A 9,516-nucleotide genomic window follows, 5' to 3' on the forward strand; every position below is an offset into this window, starting at 1 on the left:
GCATGAAATGTTCCCTTGGTATCTCTAATTTTCTTGAAGAGATCTCTAGTCTTTCCATTCTGTTGTTTTCCTCTATTTCTTTGCATTGATCACTGAAGAAGGCTTTTTTATCTCTTCTTGCTATTCTTTGGAACTCTGCATTCAGATGCTTATATCTTTCCTTTTCTCCTTTGCTTTTTGCTTCTCTTCTTTTCACAGCCATTTGTAAGGCCTCCCCAGACAGCCATTTTGCCTTTTTTGCATTTCTTTTCCATGGGGATGGTCTTGATCCCTGTCTCCTATACAATATCACGAACCTCATTCCATAGTTCATCAGGCACTCTATCAGATCTAGGCCCTTAAATCTATTTCTCACTTCCACTGTATAATCATAAGGGATTTGATTTAGATTTGATTTCCTGTAATCAGCATTTGGTTAAATTTTTTTTGTTGTTACAATCTCAGATCTTTGTCTTTTGATAAGGCTGTTTCTTTTCGTATTTATTATTTATAAGTTATTTGGACTTACTTTAGCATTTTTGTCTGTGCTCTTATTGTGTGTATTTATGGGTTTCTCTATTCAGATATTTCCTGTTCTTTCCTATATATATAAGTATCATAACCAAGTACATGTCAGTTACTCAGTCCTGTCTGACTGCAATCCCATGGATTGTAGCCCACCAGGCTCCTCTCTGCATGGAATTCTCCAGCAAGAATACTGGAATGGGTTGCCATTCCCTTCTTCAAAGGATCTTTCCCCATCCCAGGATCAAACCTGGGTCTCCTGCCTTGCCGGCAGATTCTTTACCATCTGATCCACCAGGGAAGCCCATACCACCCATATAAAACATGATCTGGACTCTTGACTTTTGCACCAAGAAAGTTAAAACATACCCCCTCCACCCCCAAACAACATGGCTTTGCTTTCCCTGGTTCCTGCCACCTGACTTCCCTCAGTTATGTCTCTATATGGATTCTTGTCCTTCTCCTTCCACTTGGAGGACTTTTCTTTCATGTGTTGCGGCCACTCATGGTCTGTATCTTTCTTCTATAACCACACATTCAGTCTAATTTACAATGGCAGAGTATCTTGCAAATAGTTGGCTGATACCCTATGGCTAGTGTTCTGAAACAGAGTGCTTTCTATTTTTATATGATTCTGGTCATTTGAATGAGAATTTGGGTAAAGAATGTAGGTAAATAGATGAGTTGACATTGCCATTTTTTGCTGTAACACATATGGTGTTTCTATTTCAATAAAACTGTTATTCCTCTTTCTCATTATTTCCTAATGGCATCAAAGCCTGTGTGAGTATTGTGCTTTATATTTTTTTAGCTAATAAAATAAGCAGTCCCCATGGTTCACATTGTTATGAGAGAAACCTAGACCCTTGTATTAATTATCACAGTTCAGTGTCTACTTTGCATTTGGCACATATCTCATAAAGCTGTCTAGAAGTCAACAAAGTGTGCTTTTAAAAGGGAAAAAGAAAACAACTTTGATTTCTTTCGATTACTATACCTTGGAAGCAGACTGTGGTTTCTCTTGGTGGTGGGCTCTACGTTCAAAGAAAATCTAATTTAAAATAACCTCCTTTTGCTCTTCCCTCATAGACGCTGCACTTCTGTATCTGTTCCTTCAGCAGGCCCTCTTTTTAATCTCTATACCAAAGACTCTACTATTCTTCTTCCTTGTAAAATAAAATACGGATCTATGTTTTCAGAAAGTCTCCAAAAGGAGAAAACTTTGTGGAAGTGATAGTAGTGAGCATAGGGGATTCTTTCACGTTCTCATAGAGATCAACACACTCCCCCAGATAAATGATCTGGTGTCTCTGCTTCTTCCTTCTCCCTTGATTTTCTTTCCAAAGCCGCTCTAACCACTGCGTGTGTCACCAGCTAAGTAGTTTCGTAGAGTGTGAATGTTAGAGTGCTGTCGCTGTTGCTTTAGTTGCTAAATTGTGTCCAACTTTTTGGGACCTCAGGGACTGTAGACTGCTAGGCTCCTCTGTCCGTGAAGTTTCCCCAGCAAGAATACTGGAGTGGTTACCATTTCCTTCTCCAGGGAGTTGTCGCAACCCAGGGATCAAACCTCATTGGCAGGTGGATCCTTTACCACTGAGCCACCAGGAAAGCATGAATGTTGTAATATTATACCCCTAAATCTTTCAGGATCACTCACGGTAGATTAATCTGATACGGGCATCTCAGACTTTCACTATAGACTGCATTAAGGCTTTTATTTAGCAAGATTAAATTGGGAGGGGGTATAGCAGGAGAGAAACCTGTATGCAGGTCAAGAAGTCACAGAGCCTTACTTGAAACAATGGACTGGCTCAAAATCAGGAAAGGAGTAACACAAAGCTGTATTGGAGCATCAGCTTTAGCATCAGACCTTCCCTGAATATTCATTGGAAGGTCTGATGCTAAAGCTGATGCCCCAATACTCTGGACACCTTATGTGAAGATGTTAATTTTGGGAAAGATTGGAGGCAAAAGGAGAAGGGGGCGGCACAGGATGAGATGGTTAGATAGCATCACCCACTCAATGGTTGTGAGTTTGAGCAAACTCCGGGAGATAGTGGAGGATGGAGGAGCCTGGCGTGTTGCGGTCCATGGGGTCACAAAGAGTCAGGCATGCCTTGGCGACTGAACAGCAGCAAAGAGCAGGGGAGAAGCTAAGAGAATGAGCTTTGGACTGAGATTGGTGTGACTTTCCCACAGTGCTGCCATTGACAATCCCTTTATGACTGTGCACTGCTTAGTCACTCAGTCGTGTCTGACTCTTTGTAACCCCCTGGATTGTAGCCCGCCAGGCTCCTCTGTCCAGAGGGATTCTTCAGACAAGAATACTGGAGTGGGCTGTCATGCCCTCCTTCAGGGGATCTTCCCAGCCCAGGGATGGAACCCAGGTGCAGGCAGATTCTTTACCATCTGAGCTACCAGGGAAGCCAAGGTGTAAAAACGTCCTGAGCTCAACTTTTCTTCAGCTGCAAAACTGGGATTATTTTAACAGTCTCTATGTTGTAGCGAGGACTAAATGAGATTGCACAGGAGTTCAGCACAGAGCTGGGCAAGGAGTGACCTGCAAAGCCAGCAAACAGCAGCAGCACAGATGTGTCTGGGTTGTGTTTCTAGGTGACAGTGGCAGATTACCTTTCCCTCACCACCGGATTCAGTCTGATAACTATCATCATGGCTGAAAGCACTGGTGTGTTTTCACTCTGGCTTTTCCACACCTCCCTTTGTGAGTGCACAAGGGCGACCATTAAGTGTGCTCCCTCTCAGTGTTGTTCACTCTTCAGGTCTAGTCCATGTTCAAGTCTACGCTCCCTGTTGCCTCACCTTCTGAGAAAACTATGCATTACTTGACAGACAGATTAGCTTTAGGGAAGAGACAACAAACCTGTATCCTGTCTCTCTGCGCTGTTCTTATGAGTGCCTCTGGCCGTCTACCCCGGTTCCTGGTTGGAGAATAAGCCAGGGAGGGTATTCATAGCTATTCCGTCCATTTTTTCCCCTAGATAAATAAGCCCTGGTACTCCCGAGACCTCAGACTTTTTCCCACAAAGCAGTGGCCAGTGATTTGCCAATACTTTATAAGGATTTTTAGAAGCCAGTCGACACGCATTCACAACACAAAAATTCTTAGGTTTGGGGGGTTAATTCAATCACTTGCATTGCAGACCCAAGTCTATGCTCCCAAGGTTTCATTCTCTGTCTTCTGCACACATATCTCCCAAGTTCCTCTCTGGACCGTTTCCCACAGGGTGCTGATTGTTCCTGTGAAGGATGGCTTTTACTTACATACATCTTTTCTAACCTCTGTGTTATTTGTGTGAAGGGGAGTTCTGGTTGCTGAGGCCACCGGGAGTGGTGTGGGTGCTTTCCGCGTTAGGTGTCTTCTCCACTGGCTGTAAGCAACACCATGCAGCCTCTCTTACCAGTTTCTTTGGCTGTGTTGCCAGGCGTATGCTTGCCTGAATCCCCTGGCTTAATGCCTTTTCTTTTTAACTACATCCGGCATGCTGTACCCAAAACTAACCGTTCTGATCTTTTCCCTGAGTGTTGTCATATCTCTGTTTCTCTCTTAATTCTCTGGCTTCTTTCTTCCTTTTGAAATACTTCTGCTTTCTTTATCCATTCATTCCACCAAAGGTTTAATAACAGTGCGTTAACAGACTGACTAGTTGACCTTGTAGAGACAAGCTGAGAGTATGTGACTTCATATGTTGATAATTGGGTGACCCAGGCGATGGCACCCCCAGTGCTCTTGCCTGGAGAATCCCAGGGACGGTGGAGCCTGGTGGGCTGCAGTCCATGGGGTCGCACACAGCCGGACACGACTGAAGTGACTTAGCTTAGCTTAGGGCAAGAACATCTTGGTTTAGCTTTGGATGCCTTCTTCTGAGCTTTTGTCCCTGCATTTATTTTATTTTAACTTTTTATTTTGTATTGAGTTATAAGTGATTAACAATGTTGTAATAGTTTCCGGTGAGCAACAAAGCCATACATACATATGTATCCATTCTCCCCCAGGACCCCCTCCCATCCAGGCTACCACATAACATTGAGCAGAGTTCCATTATATGTGGAATCTAAAAAGACATGATACAGATGAACTTACAAAATAGGAAGAGACTCACAGACTTAGAGAATGAGCTTATGGTTGCTGGTGGGAGGTTGGAGTGGGAAGGGTAGTTAGGGAGTTTGGGGTCGACTTGCACCTTCAGCTGCTGAACAACTTTCTTGAGACTTTTTTCTCATGGGAGACAATCCAGCTTTGACAAAAGGAAGTGCTTCTTCCCAGCTCTTTCCCAAGTCCATCCCTTCTAGGGGTCACCCTTCTGACGTATATAACTAATATTTTTGTGCACTTTGTTGTCCCTACATTTAGACTATCTGAACAGCAGTATCTTTCTCCTTCCTCACTACCGCCCTCCATTAGACCACTTTGAAAGGACAAGTAAGATGCTGCTTAATTTTAGTGTCCCCTCACTCATCCATTACATCAGTTAAGTGAGGGAAGAGTATCTTCTGATTCAACTGAGAAAGAAGGAAGCACGACCTATTTCAGTGCCAATTAAGTTTAGGGATTCATGCAAGACCTAGATTTCCTTATTCACAGTAAATAAACACGCTTTCATTTCTTTGGCTATATATGTAATGAATACTTGACACTGGGGACTTCATTCCTGAAGAAGGTGGAGAGGAATCTATGAAGGAGCCAGCCCTAAGAGGTACGGGGAGGGATCCACGTGGCCCAGCACCGCACCTACCAGGCCTGCGTCACAGCTGGACGCCTCCGTGCGCAGGGTGAGGGGTAATAAAGACCCACCACTGTTATATGGACTCTTATCAGGCATCAGACTTTCTTCCAAGAGTCTCATTCATGTGGCTTCGTTTTAGGTTTTACAGATAACCTGAGGTTGAGCTAACTATGATTGCCCACAGGCACGTAGCGTGCAAATACCATGGCTGGGACGATAACAGGGCTAACTCCACACTCCACATTCTTACATTGTACTTGGGATGTATGTTACAAAGAGAAAGCTTCCATCTTGAAAGTGAAGTCGCTCAGTTGTGTCCGACTCTACCGCCCTATGGACTATAGCCCATCACGTTCCTCCGTCCATGGGATTTTCCAGGCAATACTACTGGGGTAGGTTGCCCGTTTCCTTCTCCGGGGATTTTCCCAACCCAGGGATCTATCGCAGGTCTCCTGCATTGCAGACAGACTCTTTACCGTCAGAGCCACCAGGGAATCGGGTATTCTTGCGCCATGCACTCACAGTGCTCATGAGAGGTGGGAGGGATAACAAGGAAGAGGAGAGGGGAGGGGGAGGAGCAGAGAGAAGTGTATTTGCTACTAAAATAGTAATAATAAAATTTCTCAGCCTTATGAATGTGGGTAACCGTATCATGATAGTTACTGCTTAATCCTTTTGCCCGAATGACAAACAAATATGTAAGCAAAATGCAGCCCAAACCAAAAGACTATGTTGGTATATTTCCTTCCCTTCTTTTTGTTATAACATTTTCTTTTAAGTCAGTAATGAATTTCTTCTTCAATTTAATTAGAAAATCTGCTTCACTTCCAAGCTAACATTCAGGTAAGTGTCAAACATCCAATTATACAAATTAAAATATGTTTGGAACCTATGTTAAAAATGCTATTTGCATTAGGCTTTAATCATCATAAGGGAAAAATGTAAATGTTTCCAGGCAGTCCAATTACATAAATAATCATTCATTTCTTAAGTACATGGTAGAGTTTTCCCCTGAGAAAATTCCATAACTTTGAGAGTAATGTGAGGGTAATTAATTACCAAAAAGAGATGAATACTGCATGCCAAGAATCCTAACAAAGTGCACAGAGGCCCTACGAACACAGTCTGCAGGCGGTTGAGAGACGGATATGTTGTGAAGTGAACCTATTTAATTCACATTTCAGGCTTAGTTCACAAAAAGCTATTTCTCCTTTTTTGTTCAATTATCTGCATTGAATCTCTATTCCACATCATCTAAATACCTGCAATACCTTTTTATTGCCCTCATCTTCCTCACAGTGTATCTCACCTAAAGTCTTGTCTCGGGAAATCCATTTAAGTCTTGTTGCTCCCAACTAATTTCACAATAACTCAATCATCATAGTTATCTGCTCAAAAACCTTCAGTGGCTCTCCATTAGTCTCAGAATACATTCCAGTCTTTTTGAAAAACGTTTTATTTAATTTTTTAATTGGTGGAAAATGGCTTTACAATTTTGTGTTGGTTTCTGCCATGCAACAACACATATCATAATTATACATATATGTGCACACACACATCATAATTATACATACATGTACACACATCATAATTATACAACATGTACACGCATATCATAATTACACACATCATAATTATACATACATGTACACACATCATTATACATACACACACACCACAATTATACATACATGTGTATACACATATCATAATCATACACATATGTACACACATCATAATTATACATACATGTACATACACACAGAATAATTATACATATGTACACGCATATCATAATTATACATATATGCACACATACCACAATTATACATACATGTACACACATATCATAATTACACACATCATAATTATACATACATGTACACACATCATAATTATACATATATATACACACATACCACAATTATACATACATGTGTATGCACATATCATAACCATACATATATGTACACACATCATAATTATACATACATGCACACACACATAGCATAATTATACATATGTACACACATATAATTATACACACACACACGTGTATATATGTATCCCTTCAGTCCTGAGCCTCCCTCCGCCCTGTCCCATCCCTCTAGGTCATCACAGAGCACCAGGCTGGGCTCTGTGTGGTGCTTAGCAACTCCCCACTCTGTCTCAGACATGAGAGTGTGTGCATGTCAGGGCTAACTTCTCAGTTTGCCCCACTCTCACCTTTCCCCACTATGTTTACAAGTCCATTCTCTACTAGCTTCATCAATACCGTTTTTCTAGATTCCATATATATGTGTTAATATATGACATCTGTTTTTCTCTTTCTAACCTGCTTCACTCTGTGTGAGAGGCTCCGGGCACACCCACCTCACTACATCTGACTCAGATGCACTCCTTTTTATGGCTGAGTAACGGTCTTTAAAGGAAGATTCTGAGGTTCTTCATAAGCATGGTTTTGGCCAGATTTGCTCTTTTCCTCCTTCCCTTGGCACCAAGCCCATTGTTCACCAGCTCACTGTTCCCTGGATTTGACTGCTAAAATAAATCCATTGGGATATGTGTGAGTTAAGAATTCAGATTCCTAGGCTTCTTTCTAGGAATCAGATTCTCTAGGAAAAGGGACTTGGAACCTACATTATAACAAATGATCCAAATCTTTCAGAAAAGTTTGAAAACTGTTCTAAGCAAACCAAACCCTTTGCCTTCCCCTCAACATGACCCATGGTTTATGGCTCAGTGGTAAAGAATCCACCTGCAATGCAGGAGACAGAGGAGATGCAGGTTCTATCCCTGGGTTGGGAAGGTCCCCTGGATGAGGAAATAGCAAACCACTCAAGTAATCTTGCCTGGAAAAAATCCCATGGACAGAAGAACCTGACGGGCTACAGTTCATGGGTCACAAAGAGTCGGATATGACAGCACACACACAAAACGCAAACGTGACCCATAGCTCCTTTCCCCTGCCCCCTGCTACTGAAAAGCTATCGCAGTGGATAGCTCAGTCAGCATGGTCTTATTATGGGTTTCCCCCCAAATAGAGCCTAAGACAAGACTTTGAAGGTAGGTGGTTTATTTGAGAGGTGATCATGGGACGCACACAAAGAGTATGGGAAGTGAGCCAGAGAAGGAAGCAGGGGCCACGTAAGCACTTTTTAGCAAAGTTATTGCTCTGGGTAATGGCAACTCAATTGGCCCATCAGCAGCCTCTGAGAAGTGTGTAGAAATCCTTCTAGAACTGTCCCTCTGAAGTGCGGAAGTTTGGGAATTTATCTACCTGCTTGGGTTCTCTTCTGTGTAGGTGACTTTGTGCCCATTAAATCCCTTGCTCTTCCTGCCAAGCACGCCTGTGGCATTGAGGCAGACTCTGGGGCAGGAGGAAGGAATACTGAGTATTCTCCAGATGGGATTCTGTCACTAGAGGGTCGCCTGAGCTCCTGTGGTACTGTTCCCTGCAGCTGCAGATCATGTCCGAGGTGGGCCCAGGATGGGGTGGGCCCAGAGGCATTCACTGCATGCATCCTTTCCATTCTGTATTAGCTAGCTATTGCTGTGTGACACTTTTCCCCAATAATGAATCATGTAGCTATAATCACACACGTTTATTCTCTCATAGTTTCTGTGGCGGAGAAGGCAATGGCACCCCACTCCAGTACTCTCGTCTGGAAAATCCCATGGACGGAGGAGCCTGGTAGGCTGCAGTCCATGGGGTCGCTGAGGGTCAGACACGACTGAGCGACTTCACTTTCACTTTTCCCTTTCATGCATTGGAGAAGGAAATGGCAACCCACTCCAGTGTTCTTGCCTGGAGAATCCCAGGGATGGGGGAGCCTGGTGGGCTGCCATCTATGGGGTTGCACAGAGTCCGACATGACTGAAGCGACTTAGCAGCAGCAGCAGTTTCTGTGGATAGAGAACCTAGGTGTGGCTTAGCAGAGCCTTCCAGCCCAGGGACACCTCAATCTGACCTCATTTCACACCTTGACTGGAAAGGATGTGCTCTTGGGCTCAGTCTGGGGGCGTGGATATTTCCTCAGGAGTAGCTGGACTGAACGCTTCGGTAACTCCATGGCTGTTTTCCTCCCTGGGCTGCTTGCCATGTGGGCCTCTCCAAGGAGCTTTTCACAACATGGCTTCATAGAGTGAACAAGCAAGACAGATTCAGTCTTCTGTAATCGAACCTCAGAAGCAAGAGCTCTTCACATCTGTTGTATTCTGTTCATTACAAGTGAGTCACTAGGTCCAGCCCACACTTGGGTGGGTA

The sequence above is a fragment of the Bison bison genome, unplaced genomic scaffold, assembly GCF_000754665.1.
Source record: "Bison bison bison isolate TAMUID 2011002044 unplaced genomic scaffold, Bison_UMD1.0 scf7180017864143, whole genome shotgun sequence".
NCBI lineage: Eukaryota > Metazoa > Chordata > Mammalia > Artiodactyla > Bovidae > Bison > Bison bison.